Here is a 16,150-nt window from a genome sequence, read left to right as displayed (position 1 = left end):
CCGTATTTTGTCATTCTTTCCAGTATAAAAATATACTGGGTCCACATTCATGGGGACCAATCCATAATTGTGTATATATAAAATGATGTAACATCAGTTTGCTTTAATATACTTCCTATTTGGGAATGAATTAAATTTTACTGCGGCTATAAGATTTCTCATTTGTTAAACATACTCTATATTAACTGCTTTCTGAGGTTGCTACCATGCAAAAACTCTGGTCCCAGCCTAGCTAATGCTGGACACCAAATAAAAACTTTTGCTCATTAACTGAGCTTAGAGAATTGTCACCCACATATTTCAAGTTGTCCTCATGAATGACTTTCATTTCATGGCCTAAATTAATAGTCATGATAACATGCTAAATATCGTTTTTGTCATATATTTAGTGTGCTTAGGTATCTCTGACTAAAGTGAACACTAAAGCGAACATGCAGTTTTCTTGGATGTTCAATGTAACTTGTTGGTGTTGGTTGATAAGCATAATGTGCCTAGATCCGCAGAAAGAATCTAAATAAGAAACAGATTTCATAGCTTTAGAAAATGTCTTATCATAGACCAGTATAGGAGGAAAAAAGACGAGTCGATCTGAAGTGAGGAACTCATATACTCGTACGTGCTCATCTAATGTTCAGAGGAAGAACGATGTGAGGCACAGTGAATTACTCTAACTGTAAAACAATTCTATAAACATGGTCCCTAGGTTGGTTCTAAAGCTATAAATCTCTATTCCTTCAACACACAGAATATTTTCAGAAGAGAAGCTGACGATAAAAACTCACTACCATCAGCACAGCAAAAACTGAAACTGTAAATAGACCAGAGAAAAAAAAACAAGTGTGTGTGTATGGGGGGCAGGGGGTGCTGGTTGAGTGCTGTTTATTCATTTGACCAAGAAATACTTACTGAGCAGTTATTATGTGCCAGGTACAGTAAGAATTGTGGGTACTTTTATAAACAAAAAGCAACCTCCCTCTCCATCAAAAAAAAAAAAAAAAGAAAAAAAAAGACAACAACAAGAAAACATAAATATCAATTTCTTTTACTTGGTATTCTCTCCTCTATGCTCCCATTCTGAGTTGGCTGAAGATTATATATATGCATATCATTCATTTCTTTTAAAAAGGTAAAAGAGTCCAAAATTTTCAAAGTTTGAAAAGCAATTACAAAACTAAAAACTAAAATTAAAAGTAGAAGAAGTTCAAAATATGTTTTATTCTAGAAATGAAAATATTCTGGCTCTTAGTTCTATGGTTTATTTTTCCTTTACATTATCTCAATTTACATTTTTTCAATAAGAAAAAAAACCCACAAAACTTAGTGTATAAGAGTACAGTACTAATCATTTTGATGACTTACATTCAACTGAAAACCTACCTAATAGTCTTTATTTTGCCATCAAGTTTAAAAGTTCTCTGAAAACATCCCTTCCCTTTATAGATAATATAACCTTAAATTTTAATCATATCAGGAATTGGTACATTTGTAATTGTTATTTAACAGATGCTTAAAATACATGTTTCTCCATTCACTCATTTTCTATAAAAGTATCGGGGAGCAAGTCTAAACCAATGTCCATGACCTCTGATTACACTGATCTTCTGTATCAGGATGTTTTTGTGATATAAAGTTAGTATATACACAACAATTACTCACATATTTACAGAAGCGAAATGTAATGTAAAACCTGTAAAGCTATATACTAATTTCATTGTTAAAGTAAACAATGGAAAACAACTTTAATTCCATCAGTGAGCTATTCTGCTTCCCCTCTTTCCTAAATCAAGTGTTCCGATTATAATCAAAGGATCAGGATGGGGACAGAGGAGGCAAAGGGCACCTGCAGTTCAATGTGGCAAGGGGCTTGGACAAGAGGAATATCTCCTCTCCCTTTCATAGTACAGATTTATATGTAACCTCAAAAGTGCAGCTACAACATTTCAAGAATGCCTGAAAATGGCAAGGGGTCAAATCCCAATCACAGATATTTCAACCGTTTTGTGAAATATTAAAACATTTATTTAATTCATACTGAGCAATCCTGAATTTTATACTGTTAAGTCTCTATCTGAAAAACATTCCCAGAAATAAAAACAAACCAAAAAAAAAAAAAAAAAAAAAAAAAAACTAGAAAAACTGTTTCAATTTCCCAAAACAGAATCAAACAGTACAGTGTTTATGCAAATGAATGAAACTAGTAAAAGAATAAAGTAAATAACACATTTCTTAATTTCCTTAATATAGTTTAATGTAGTATAGTGGCTACCTCTTTTTCTTTCCTTTCTTTTTTTTTTTTAATTGAAAATCTCTTTTTCTTATTCTCTGTACCACATTAGGTAGGACCTTTAACAATGTAATACCCTGAAACATAATTAAAAATCATTTCCTAAACCAACTAGGTCCTCCATGACTTCTCCCACTCATTTTGTGCTTAAAATCCTCACAATATTAGCTTGAATTTCATCTCCGTCTGACACGTTTCAAGCAGTGAAGCAGATTAGTGCCTCAGAACACTTTACAGGGTTTCGTTATCAATCAGGTTATGTTCCCGGTGACGCTTTCAGCAAAATTATCTTATTCGAATGAACTCTCATGGATTGAAGTAAACAAAGCTGTAGCCCACTGCTCTCGCATACTTTCCATTCATTTATTTCCTTTTTCTTTACTTAGACTTCAAGCATGTGCCATAGAAAGAGCGCATGTTAAATATTCCTGGAGTGTCACAATATGTAATACAATAAAACAGATTACAACCCTACCTTTCTTTCACAGCAGTGGTGCCAAGCACAGGTACACCGGAGCAATCAATTTGTTCTGCAGACAGTAAGGCTTTCATAGAATACTAATGTAAAATCTCTTTTCTTTCTCCTTTGCCTTGACTCCCCAATGCCCAGGTCCCGACCAATACTAGGAGGAGGGCGGTATGTCTTCTGCTGAGATAACCACAACTACTAATCAAGTCTACGTGTACAAGGGCACAGGATTAAACCTCCACCAAGCTTGAGTCAGGGCTTGAGAGCAGCTAACACATGCACAGCACGGTCAAAATTAAACACACGCACACACACACACACACACACACACACACACCATGCACATGCCACGAAAATACAGATGTGTCTACTTCGGTGAACTAATTCATCACACTTTACCACTAATAGTTTCTTTCTTTCTTTTTTTTTTTTTTTTTTTTTTTTTTTTTTTAATTTCAGAGCATAAAATCACCTCCTGTTGGACTGGGGGCTTAGATCCAACAGTACCCAACAATAATTATGATTTTCCAGAGATGAGGATCATGATCAGTATTCTCTGCATGACAGTATTCAGTTTTTTAAACATGGCATTTTTCTAAATTGGACTATCCAATACACTGTACATAGACTTATACTTTCAGGTATTAACATAGGGTTAACAGACACAGCAAAGATTCTTTAAATTTTAAACTTAAAAAGGGAATAAAATAGCTCAAGTCCACTTCTTCAAGAAAAGGATGCACATTACCAATAATGAAAAGATGTCTGGAAGATTTTCATTTATCTTAAAGTTTTTATACTAGGTATAACCCCAACCTATTTAAAAAATATTTCCAGGTCTTAAAATGTTACTTAAAAAAACATCTTAAACACTTTATAATTATGGTAGCATAGTGGTAATTTTGATCTCATAAATCCACAATGCTGAGGTTCCTCTCTATGAAGGATTTTCACTTGGCTTCTTCTTCTTTTATCCAAAATGTTAAAAGGTATGCCAATCATTGAGTAGGGTGATGACAGAAGTTGTTAAATATGTTTTAACAACACATATTACCTCATTTTCATTTGCTTGCCTTAATTTTCAAATAACTCCTAAAAAGTACTGATAGTCAAGGGTCTGCAAACTAAGAAACAATTAAGAACAAAACACTCTAGATAATCAAAGAAACTTAAAAGGAGGCTTCCTAAACCAGCTCTATTTTCATGTGCGCAAATGCTTTAACACTGATAAAAAAACATGTGTCTTATTCTGCACTCTTCCCTTTTCTTCAAAAAAAAAAAAAAAAATGCAGCAGGAACAATTAGGAAATACTGGGGCCTTCAATGAAGTATTGCAATAATGTTTAATCGATACTGATGCATTTGTCCTTGACACACTGACCGTGTCATCAGGCTACTGTCATGTGATATCATGTCATTTCCCCACCTGGCTCATGACCTTGTCCTCTAAATGACCTAAAGCCTCCCTCAAGTAGCAGGAGGCCCCTCCCCGCTGTCTCAGCAAGGTCGAATGGGTCAGCGTGTCCTCATCTATAATCCACCACCATTTGTCAGCAGGGAGGCTGGAGGAGGCAGGCTTGCTACAAGGGGAGAATGCCCAATTAGGCAGCTGTCACACAAAGCATAGGCTGCAAAATTATCCCCTGTCAAAAGAAAGAGCAGCTGCGGGTGCCAATTACAGCAACCTTTCAACCCTTTAGGTACTGGAAACTACACAGAAGTAAATGAAGAACAATTAGTGATAACAAATCGATGAATTAGGACAGTGAATTAGAAATTACTAGCAGGTGAGCCTGGGTCATACATGACATAAGGGCATACCAGACCCCAGGCAAGGGCAGGGATGTACAGAGTCACGCTAAGCATTTTCTTGCATGTAGATTTTCCCTCTGGCACTTTCTTTTTTATAAGCCTCAAATCCTTTAAAATGCTCATTACCTAATAGTATACATACCTTTTTACTTTTCTTGGAAGACCCAAATAAACGATTTCTTGACTAGAAGAAAATCCTTCAGAACAGTAAGTCTAGTTAACTCTAAATTGCTCTTATACAATCTATCATGCTACCCTCTCACACTTAAATTTAAGTGTGGCCCACGGAATCGAAAATACCAGTTCAAATAATCACACCTCAAATATTATCCATCTTCATAAAGTACTTGCCCCGATGCTACTTTAATCACACTTACTGGGAAATACCTCTACGAAAGCAACTGGGTATGAATTCTGGGAAAACTGTTAGGCTGATATCATTATGTTGATGTTAAATTTCTCTGCACAGTGTGATTCTGTGTATAAAGAAATAACTGCAATGCATGCTTCTCTATATGATATATATTTTTAAAAAAACAACTACATTAAACTACTCAGATTATTTTGCTCCTGCAGAGGTGATACGCATTGAGTCTCAAGCATAGAAAGCCAATCCACTTGGACTGTATCCAACGGATGTCTTTGGTAGTTAGCACTGGGAGGCAGCAGAAAAGGAACAAAAATGGGCAAACATGGCCCACAAAGGAGAGGGAATCCAACATGGCTTAACGTTTATGGACACGGTTTCCTTGTGCCCTGAAAAAGTTACGTTTGTTCAGAAACAACTTTCTTAAAGTCCATTTTAAACTCATGCTCCTTATTTTCCTTGGAAAAAAGTATGTATCTTCCCACGCTGATTCTTTGGAAGTTGAGAAACCTGAATGATAGGTGCTATAATTTGTAAAGAAGCAGGGATAAATTGCTCAACTAGAATTCTACATCACAAATGGGTAAGAGTGAGGAAGACAAGGGGAGGCAATAAAAAGCACTTCACTCATCCCCCTCCAACACATTAGAAATAAATCACAGTTGCCAGAGGGAAAAGTTCATAATTCCTAGCTCCTAAATCAAGTCATTTGATGAAGTTTCTAGGAGAGAATTGTCGTGGGAAGAAAACTTCTCCATTAAAAGTTTATCCAAGAATTTGATTCATAAATTATGTTTCACATTGTGAAAAAATGGGCATTTATAAATTTTCTTTAGTTTAGAATTCAACCTTCTAAAGTCAGACGTAAGAATTCAAAGAAAGAAATGGCAAGTAGACCGGAAAGAAGGAGTTAATGCCTTTAGAATTCAGCTTCCATCATACATGGGTGACTATCTCTTTAAATAATTTAAATCCTCTCCATCAACTACAAAGCTGTTTTGAAGCCATTTAGCTTTGTTCTTTACATGTGTTCTAATTAAGAAATGACCTTGTCATCACACACACCATAAATCCGGGATTATTTCCTACAGCAAAAAATTCACAGAGTCCCCCCCAAAAAAAGAAAAAGAGGGGAAAAAAAGACTTCTTCCTCAGTTCCTCACTAAAGGAAGTTGTTGGTTGGCTAAACGCTGAAGCAGTTTCACCGCATAATTTTTTTTTTGTTGTTGAATGTCACAGGGCGGGTTAGTGTGACCTTGAGCTGCATCAGCAGCACAGCAAGGGTCGAGATGCCTGCAGGCGCCCTTGTACTGGATTTGCAAGACAAAAACCTTCAAACTAGCTGAAGGACATCTTAAATCTCTTCAAAGGTTTTCCGAACTAATCTGGGCTGCTCTTAGCAGGATCTGTGCCAGTGTGAGAGGCAAAATTAAAAACAAGGTCTTTGACAGGATGTTGTCTCCTCTTAACCCTTCCTAAGCAGAACAGAACAAATCACAGGCTTTCTGGAGAGACAGTTTACCTAGAAGCGTTCTTTCATAACAAATTACGTAAGCAAGCAATCACAAAGGATGGGGCAGCTATTAGTTCTCAAAATCAAACCTCCCGTGACACTGATTAAAGAATTTGGGTCAATTTTTTTTTCTTGACCATATTTTAATGTAGTGAATGTAAAACTTAAAGCTCTATTTGCTATCTTTTCGATTTGTAGCACAGTGAGAGGTTAAGAATAAGGAAACATTTCCATCCACATTAATCTCTAGAATTCTTTCTTTTTTTTTTTTTTTTTTTTTTAAGGACTAAGCCGTAGCTGGTTAAGTCACAAACTTCATGCATATTACAAAGAGCTTACTAAAATGACAACAGGTCAACAAAATGACATCATAGGTTTACAAAGTTCTTATATCTAACATGATGGATGCACTGCTAAGAGGGGGAAAAATCAGAATAGTGAAAAGGAACATAAAATGAACAAAGCAATGTCAGCCTTGTTAGGGAAAAAAATCAGTGTGAAACGTTGTTACTGTGCTGTAGTATCTCCAATGCACGAACCAAGAACTGGGTGCGAGTCTTCCCTGGCAATGTTTTCAAAGTTTATTAAGTAGCTATGCTGCCAAGCAGTAGTCGAAGGAACAAATGGCTATATCACTGTCTTTAGGATACTGCATTTTAAGTACCCTTCCATCTAGAACATGTTAATTTGTCATCATCAGATAAAAGGTATGACGTAACTAGTCGGAGAGAATATTTAGTAAAAGGTACAGAGTTTATTAAGGTTTGGTAGGTTGCAAATTAGGTCCTTTAAAAAAAAATAGTCTAAGTAAATTCAAGATTATGCTGAGTAACAACCACACTTTCACTTACTTGAATTCAGACACACTTTTCTGAATGGGACAGGAAAAGGGTAAAGTAACACCTAGTAAGCAGACAATATACGAGAGTGAACCATACGTGTGCATTTCTTTAGTCTCTGTGTAAAAGGAGACAAGAGCATATACTGTACTGAATGCTGTGGCTGAAGGCTGTTAAAAAAAAAAAAAAAGGACTCTAGGGACACAGAGTGAGCAGTAACTAGGTTTTCAGTTCACAGGTACATGTGCCCTAGGTGGTGGTCAGTGATGGTTAAAAAACAAGGAAGGGCTGGCCAGGGAGAAGAGAATGGCACCACTCTAGGTTACAGAAATAGCACTCAAAGGCAGGGAAGAGCTGAGTGTGAGACAGGAAGGGGGGGTGGTCCAATGTGACTAGAGATTAGGATGAAAACGCAATTGGGACCAAGGACTTTGAATCAAGGCCATGGCAAGGAGCTGGCCTTTATCTGGTGGGCAGTGGAAGGGTTACAGGCAATAGTCTGATTAAATGCATGTCAAAAACAAAAACAGAAGTTGTAGAGTTGTTGACGGCTTGGAGGGGAGAAACTGAGATGAACTAGCACAGAAAACATGGTCCAAATGAGACAGGGGCAAGAATGTTGAAGAAAAAGATAACTCCAAAAAACGATAAAAGGCTGGTCTGAATATTTAGAAAGCAATGTGTAGAACATAAATAGTGCTATAAAGTAGGATATTTTTAATAGCAAATACATTAAATCAAAAAATTATGAAAATAATAACCATATCTCAAGCCCAGGTTTGTAAATCACCTTGCTGACATGATTTGTACAAAGTTTCAAGAAAATCAGGAACTCCTGTAGAGGTATTTAACAAAGAGTCAGAATCAGATTCTGTTGGCGATTTGAATTTTGTACATTTAAAATAACACTCTTCATTAAATAGCAAGTAAGGATTTTTGCCTATTAAGGCAGGAACATGTAACTTTTCAGAATAGTGTGAAGGTATCTTCCCTTCGCCATAAGAGACAGATGTCTGGCTTAAACCATAATGTGGTTGCTGGAGCTCCCACAGTATAAAGAGTTCCATCAACACTAATGAGAATAAAATTAACTCAGCAAACATTTATTCTGTGTATACTATGTTTAGAACTCAGAATTAAAAAATAAAAAGTCCCCAACATTCTATCAGCTTTGTACTTCTAGTGTATCACTTATAACGATAAGTCCTTAAATTATAGTTCACACCATGACACCATTACACAGTTAACAGACTACAAGTACAAAGAATATTAAGCTGTTAGTGAATTAAGTCCCAACCAGCAGCCATCTTGGTATCCCCATGCAGCTGACAAGGTACACAATGAAATCTCAGAACTCTCTGGGAAGACCCAGTACCCGTGCAATTTGAAGAGAGTCGTCAAATACTCCAGAGACTGACTGTCCTGCTAAGACCTCAGAAAGAATTTAACAGAGTATCAGCCAAGGTAAGAGGGTAGGGAGTGAAAAAGAACAGGAGTCACTAGAGCCAAGAAACTATCTGCCAGAGAGCAGACTGTACTCTCAGAAAAGGAAAGCCAGCATCAGGGATCAGGTTGAGGCAAGTAGAGGGGAAGGTCAAACAAAGGAGAGAAGAAGAAAGATTCTGAAGGGAGTATTTCTCACTTCCCTGAAGAAGTAAACTTTACTCTGTGAAATCATGAAGAAAATGACCAAATCACCAAACCCTCTAAAGTAAGAAGAATCCATCACAGGAGAAGTGTTTGGAAGCTCACAGGTCATAAAAAGGTCTAGCAATTGAAAGCCAGGGTACTGACAGGGCACAACTAGTGATGACCTCCCCAAGTATCTACAAATAAAATGACTTTTCCTTGAGTAAGCATCTCCATCCTACCAGTAATACTTTACAGCACATTTTATGTCTAGACATTAATATGAAGATGGGTAATATGATAAGCCTTGCAGATTAAAAAAAAAAATTTACTAATCTGCAAACACGAAAAGTAGGATACAACATTATTTAAATAATAATAGAGAATACTCTGTTGGCAATTAGACAAGCTAATTCCCGTAAAGAAAAAATTCTTAAAGCACCTCTAAGGAGGTGCGTGAAGTCAAAACTATTTTCATAATAACAACCTGTTACCTGCTTGTTGTCTCTTTCTCTCATGAATGTACACAGAAGTAAGTGATGTGTGTTACTGATAATGTGTTAATGACTAAAGGAACACAGCCTTGTATATTCTTGAGTTTTAAATATTTTGTCAGTTTTAATGTCTTTAAAAATTTTTTTTTTTTTTAATTTGAGAGAGAGAGAGAATACGTGAGCTCTCTTTAGAGAGGGAGAGAATCTCAAGCGGGCTCCATGCTTAGCGTGGAGGCCTATATGACCCTGGGATCATGACCTGAGCTGAAATCAAGAGTTGGACGCTCAACCTGGTGAGTTATTCAGGTGCCCCTCTCAGTTTTAATTTCTAATATGGCAAATATTGGTTGATATGGCCCTCATAAAGAAAAGCTCTTTTGGGTCCTCAATAATTTAAAAGCCTAAAGGGGTCCTGAGACTGAAAAGTTCGAGAACTGCTGCTAGTCTACTGACATAGAGTCAAGAACTTCACAATCTTGGTTTCAATCTTCAAACAATATCTCTTTCTAATTTTCAACAATTTATACTTTTAACAATGCCAGATAAATACTGTTCTCTGTGCAGACATGTCTCAAAGACCCAGGTGGGGGAAGAAAACAAAAAACAAAAAAACGATCTTTTAAAAAAGAAAATTAGTAGACTAAAGAGGGTAAGAAATATCTACTATTTTTGTGCAGTCACTCCTATTCTGAATTTACCATGCAAGAAGTAACAAATCCACAGATATTTATAAAGAGGCTGCTATGCATTGAGAACTGAAGACAGAAGGATAACTAAGTGACAAACTAGCCCTTGGTAGGCTCACCATCCTGTCAGAAAAAAATACAGTCCACAACATGGTGAGATACTAGTAACAGAAAAGGTATGGACACAGTTAAAAAAAAAAAAAAAAATGGAAGGGCAAATTACTGGGAAGAAGACAGGCAGGGAACGTGTTTGCTAGTTGTGAAGGCACACCATTGAGGTGGCATGTGAATTGACTGGCAATAATCAAGGCTTTGCCAAATGGAACAGAAGTTAAAAGGCTCTCTTTAAGCAGTGGGAGGAGCATCAGTCCCAGCAGGGAAGCCCAACAGCACACAGCATGTTTTAGAAATGTTAAGTAATCTACACAAATAACAGAAACTGTGAGTAATTAGGAAGTTTTATGGAATTTGATAAAGTAATTTGAGGTCATCTGTTGAATTCAGTGATGAAAATATGGATTTATAATTTGTATGTCTTTTTCTTAATTTCCAACCTGTTGTAGAGAGAAACTTTTAAAAAATACAATGAAAGTAATTTGTTTTAAAAAAAATGAAGTGAAAACAAAAGCTAGTTCTTCACAGATATTTTGAGAACCTTGGAGAACAGGCTGCAAGATGGTGGGACAGAGGGGCAGTAAACTAGAGAGAAAAGCTTCATGCTAGAGCTTGCATGGACAGTACTGTCAATAATCTTTCTACAAGTAAATGAAGAAAAGAAAATAAATAGGGTTTGAAAATTACTGGCATATCATAAACCCTACTGTTAGAATCACACTAATTTCAGATGCACAAACAGCAGGCCATGTGATTGATGGGCAAACATAGCAGAGAATCAAGGAGAATATCAGGTTCACTAGTTATTTTAAGTGAAGACGACCAGGGTCTGTGTAAGAAGAGAAAGTGAATTGACACTCTGATCAACACATTTTAAAATTATTTTAATTATTTCATTTGCCACCTTTCACGGGACAGAAAAACCCTGAGTTGACATGGTGGCTTGGTATAGTGGAGAATTTTCCTCTCAAAATGATGTTCGTTAATATCATTAACTTACTAAAAGTATTAGGTAAAGCTTACTAAAGGTATTAAGTAAAAGACTTAAAAAAAAGCCAATTCTTTAAAGACACCAAGTTCAGCAAAATGTTAATTATACTAACGTTTCCCATTGTAACAGTGTATTAGGATTAAGGAAGACCTGTTACTTTCTTATGGTCATTATGCTATTGGGATTGCTGAATTACTTTATCAGACTAGTAACAGGAGCGAATTGGAAGTTTTAGGAAAATGTAGTGGCTGTGGAGGCAAAGACATAAGCAAGGAGGCTTCTAGCACAAACACTCCAGATGAGAAAGGCGCTCTGAGACAAAATGCTGGCTGTGGGAAAGGAAATTAAAGAGGGAGTGGAAGCAACGTTGGTAATTAATGCTTCATTTGAGCCCAGCATCCACATTTTCTTGCCCAGGTTGTCCACAAAACCAAGGAAACATCAGTTGAGAAAGCCAAGTTAATTTATGGGAATTAATTCCAACTAAAATAACTCCCCTAGATTCTGGATTGATCTTGGTTTCACCAGTACCATGTTATCAACTGAAAACCTTGTGTAGGAGTTTAAACACTTTTTCAAAGTGTTAGTTCTTAAATTAAAAACCTTACTATGAGGCATGTTTTATAAAGTTTGGGGAAGGCATTCCATGTAGACAACTAGACTTACCAACCTGGTAACCCAATCTGTTAGAACCAGCTGAATCACTGGCCATTTTTGTGTCTTCATACAGACATTTCTATATCTGACAGAAAACCTACTGAAATAGTTATCAACAATTTAATTGAACTAGAAGAAAAATATATACATTAAAGAACTCTTCCCAGGGAGAAATCATAAGATATAACAATAAAAACTCCACTTAGTGAGAAAATGAGTATTTGAAGCTAAACTGATTTATGGTCAATTATCTAATTCCACCCGAGATGGTCACTATTTTTTGTATTACCAACACTTACCAAAATTAGCTAATAAATGTTGCACTCTGAAATAAAAAGAGCACAGAAAGTATATGGAGTCCTATAAAACATTAAAGAAGGTGATTTTATTTTGTAATTTATATGGGATAAGTTTTTGTTTTTTGTTTTTTGTTTTCCAAAAGACAGAGCTGACAAGTGAGGAAAGGAAATCTGGCCTAAGGCACAGAGAAGCTTTATAAACACTTCATACTTTATATGATTTGCAATATTCATTGAATCAAATTCTTTTCCTTTTTCCTTATCACCCTCTTTGGCCTCCCATTCTCAAGAACATTACTCTACTTAAAAATATGACATACCTGTTTCTGGAGGGTAGCTGTATAATGGACAGATTATAGTAAAACCTCATGGAATATATTAATTCACACTCTTCAACTGTATTCTATTGAATACTAGTCTTCTGAGATATATAAAAATCCTCCTTTGGAAACTAAGAATCCAACGGCTGACTAACAGAATGCCTACTGAAAAGATATATTATGACAACTTCTCCAAATTTATTTGACCATGGACCTCTAGTTCAAAACAAAGAATTGTTTAACAAAACATATTTTAAAAAACACATATTGAACATATATTCATTTTTAAATCTTGAAAAAATTTAAATGTACATAAGTGATCATCACTAATAGCTCATTTTTATATGCTTTCAAACTATTCATTGTACATTCAAAATAGTCTGTCTTTTCTATCTGGGAGAAAAGATCTAAATTTGATCATTTTTCAAGGACAACTTTTTGGCTATGTAAATTTGCCAGCTGGCTATCTATGATTTATTTATCCAACTGTCATAAGTGGTTGTTGGTTACTTGGTAAAACAAGGGCGTTGACAAATTAAGAACAACAAACTAATTATATCTTGTGGGTCACAAGAATATGCATGATTATAATTTTCATTTTAACAAAATTAAAAGTTGAGAATTAGAGCGCAGTAACAACTATGCTCATCAAATAATAAAAGCAGATTTTGGACTATCAGTCATTAACACATAATTATACCTGAATGAAAGAACTCTTAGCATTTAACAAATAAAACTCTGGTCGATTTAAAATCTCAATTTAGAGGAAAAAATAATATAAGAATATGTGAGGAATGACTACCAAACCAAAAAATTATTAGTAACTGTATAGTCCTTTTATTTGACAAATACAATGGTTTAAAGATTTTCCTACTTAAATTACAAGAAAGAACAAAGAGAATGATTAAAACAAAAAAATAAGAAGAATAATTAAATAACTTAATCCCTGGGTTTTCTGAATATACTCAGAATAGTCAGGAAACAGGAATTCGTATTAGCACTGTGCCCACCATCTCACACGTAAAATAAGGAAAAAAGTCTGGCTCAAAGTTCCATCCCCCTTTCGAAACATCAGGGTCCATTAAAATACCGTGAATTTTAGGATTTCCTATCTGTTTTCTTCTAACAAGAATTTTCAGCTAGCTAATTGAAAGTGAACTCTTCACAACTAATTATGAGCACAATAATTCATCACTATGTCCTTTCCCAGTTTAGTCGAAGTGCTTCTGTCCAGGCGTAAGCAGCGCAAAGTGCTAGAGCTTAAGACATGACAAATTCATTTAGGCTGTAGCTATACGAGATAACAGGAGTGCTAATCCAAGTAGAATTAACCACTTGCCCATCTCTTTCTGTCGTACTGCCCACCTACTTGTGGTAACTTAATCAGATTATTTTATCACATCTCAGAAATGCTAATATACTATTTGCCTTGTAAGAGGTAACCATTTTATATAATTCAAAAAGTAATCATTGACTCAGATTGTGATAAAACCACAATAACCAAACATGCTTCTATTTTTCCTCAAAACAATAATTAACTTTTTATCTGAAATCAGATTGCTATTTCGGGTTTTATATTAACTGTCCATTTTCTCTGGGTTTTGGTAAAAACAAATTATCATCAGCACAACTAATATTTCTGATTTCAAGCTTCTCAATCCCTCTCCAGAAGTAATCTATACCTTTGAATTCTGCAGAATCTCTCGTGTCTTTCTTAGGGCATTTAACTTCTTTCTACTGTTTGATAAAATTTATTTATCTCCTTTCGCTGTAAGCTCCTTAGACTGTATCTTATTCACTGTTTTGTTTTAAACCACACTGTGCCTAATGAAATAATTTGCACAGATATAACGCAAAATATAAATCTGGTGACTACGAGCTAATTTATAACTAAGAAATTATGGTCCAAAATATATTAAAATTACATTGATTAAGCCTTAAGAATGCAGGAAAAATATTCTCACCATCTGTCTCCAACAAGGTTTGTATCTACTTTCTGAGAAAGGAAATCGAGAAGGCTGTTGAAAAGTAGCTCTCCTGTCATCTGGAGTCTTCAGATTCCCTGTTCCTCCTTCAGTCTCATGTGCATCTGAGGAAAAGGAAAAAGATAGTTTTGCATCTATTCCAAACCAGATTCTGGAATATCTTGTGTGAAGTTCTGTAAACTTTTCCCAGTATCTTTTCTTGTTCAAGTTCCATGTAGAAATAGGCATTTAAGAGAGAAATATGGTTTTATGAAATATGAATCATTCATTAAAGGAGAGCAACATATCTTTGCTTTCTAGACAGTACATTTGATAAAAGTAGATGCTTCAAGAAAACAAACTGTGAAAAGGTTTATAATTGTTTTGGATATACTTATAACCTCTGTTAATTTTAAATTTCAGTCAAATCAATTCAATTAAGTTACAACTAAAAATTCTAAATCCTTCCAAAGGTGTATTTTCAAAACAGAAAAATAAAAAGAAAAAATATATATAGTTTTTTCTCATATTAAGCTTTTTCTGTTACAAAATACTATTTATGTAACCTTCCTAGCACAAAATTTGTAATAAATATCAAATGACTTATGTTCATAGACAGACTTGTGCCCCAATCTTCAAAGCAACTTTATTTTAAATAAAGTTGTTGGAAACAACTCAAATGCCTATCAGTAGGTAAATAAATTTCGGTATGCCTATACAATGAAACATTTACTACTCAGCAACAAAAAAGGATGCACTATTGATATAAGCAACAGCTGGGATGAGTTTCAAAATAATCATGTTGAGTGCAAGAAGTCAGACAAAAAGGAAAACATAGGGTGTAATTCCATTTGCATAAAACTGTAGAAAATGCAAAGTAATCAAGAGGGAGAGAAAACATTTCAGTGGTTACCTGGGGATACAGGGGTGGGAAGGTACAGGAAGGAGGGATTACAAAAGGACACTACCTTAATTGCGGAGAGACGGTATCATGCATATGTACATATGTCAAAATTGATCAAACTGTAAACCTTAAATACGTGCAGTTTATTGGATGTCAATTATAACTCAATAAAGCTATAAAAAATTAAATTTCTTAAAATGTTGTATGCTCCTTGATGTAGCAATTCCAAGTCAAGGATTTATCCTAATGAGAATTTATACAAGTATTTGGCCATAAGGATGTCATAATATACGTTATTTATAATAGTAGAAACCATTGAAAACAGCCATTGAATCTCCAAATAAAAAGTCTGGGAAATTTTCGTATATTACATGGTGAGATACTATGTATACACTAAAATACTACATAAAAAATTATAGTATATCATCATATATAACTTATTACATAGTAAGTGATAAAAATAGGAAACACAGCATTATGTTCAGTAAACTGAATGTGTTTCAAAAGTATATGAAAATAAATGCAGCAATTATTTCATTTAGAGATAATTTTTATTTTTCCTTTTTTGCTGATTTATATTTCCTAGTTTCTTTATAACAAACATGTATTACTTTGGTAATCAATAAAACAAATTCAAGGATGAAAACAGCAGCAGTCTACAAGTGTCCACTCCCTAGTACAAGTAAAACTTGTACAAGTAAAATACTCCTCAGAGGGGGTGTACATTACAGAGTTTTGAGCTATCACGTCACCTCCACCAGTGACCTAGCCAACAGTAGTGAGAAAAGGGCAGGTCTGACAGGATGAA

General features: G+C 35.1%; 1 protein-coding gene across 3 annotated transcripts in view; it reads right to left on the bottom strand.

The window, feature by feature from the left end:
- The window catches only part of NRIP1 (nuclear receptor interacting protein 1), a 98,486-nt gene that overhangs the window by 34,542 nt on the left and 47,794 nt on the right, over nt 1–16,150 (bottom strand). For all 3 annotated transcript variants that reach the window (XM_042954997.1, XM_042954998.1, XM_042954999.1), the window contains one exon: nt 14,439–14,563. The gene's annotated coding sequence lies outside the window, so the exon portion shown is untranslated. The remainder of the gene's footprint in view (nt 1–14,438; nt 14,564–16,150) is intronic.

This window comes from Panthera leo, chromosome C2 (genome assembly GCF_018350215.1).
Source record: "Panthera leo isolate Ple1 chromosome C2, P.leo_Ple1_pat1.1, whole genome shotgun sequence".
In the NCBI taxonomy this organism is placed as follows: Eukaryota; Metazoa; Chordata; class Mammalia; order Carnivora; family Felidae; genus Panthera; species Panthera leo.
Note: the sequence above shows the minus strand (reverse complement) of the source record. Positions and strands in the feature narration are given on the sequence as shown.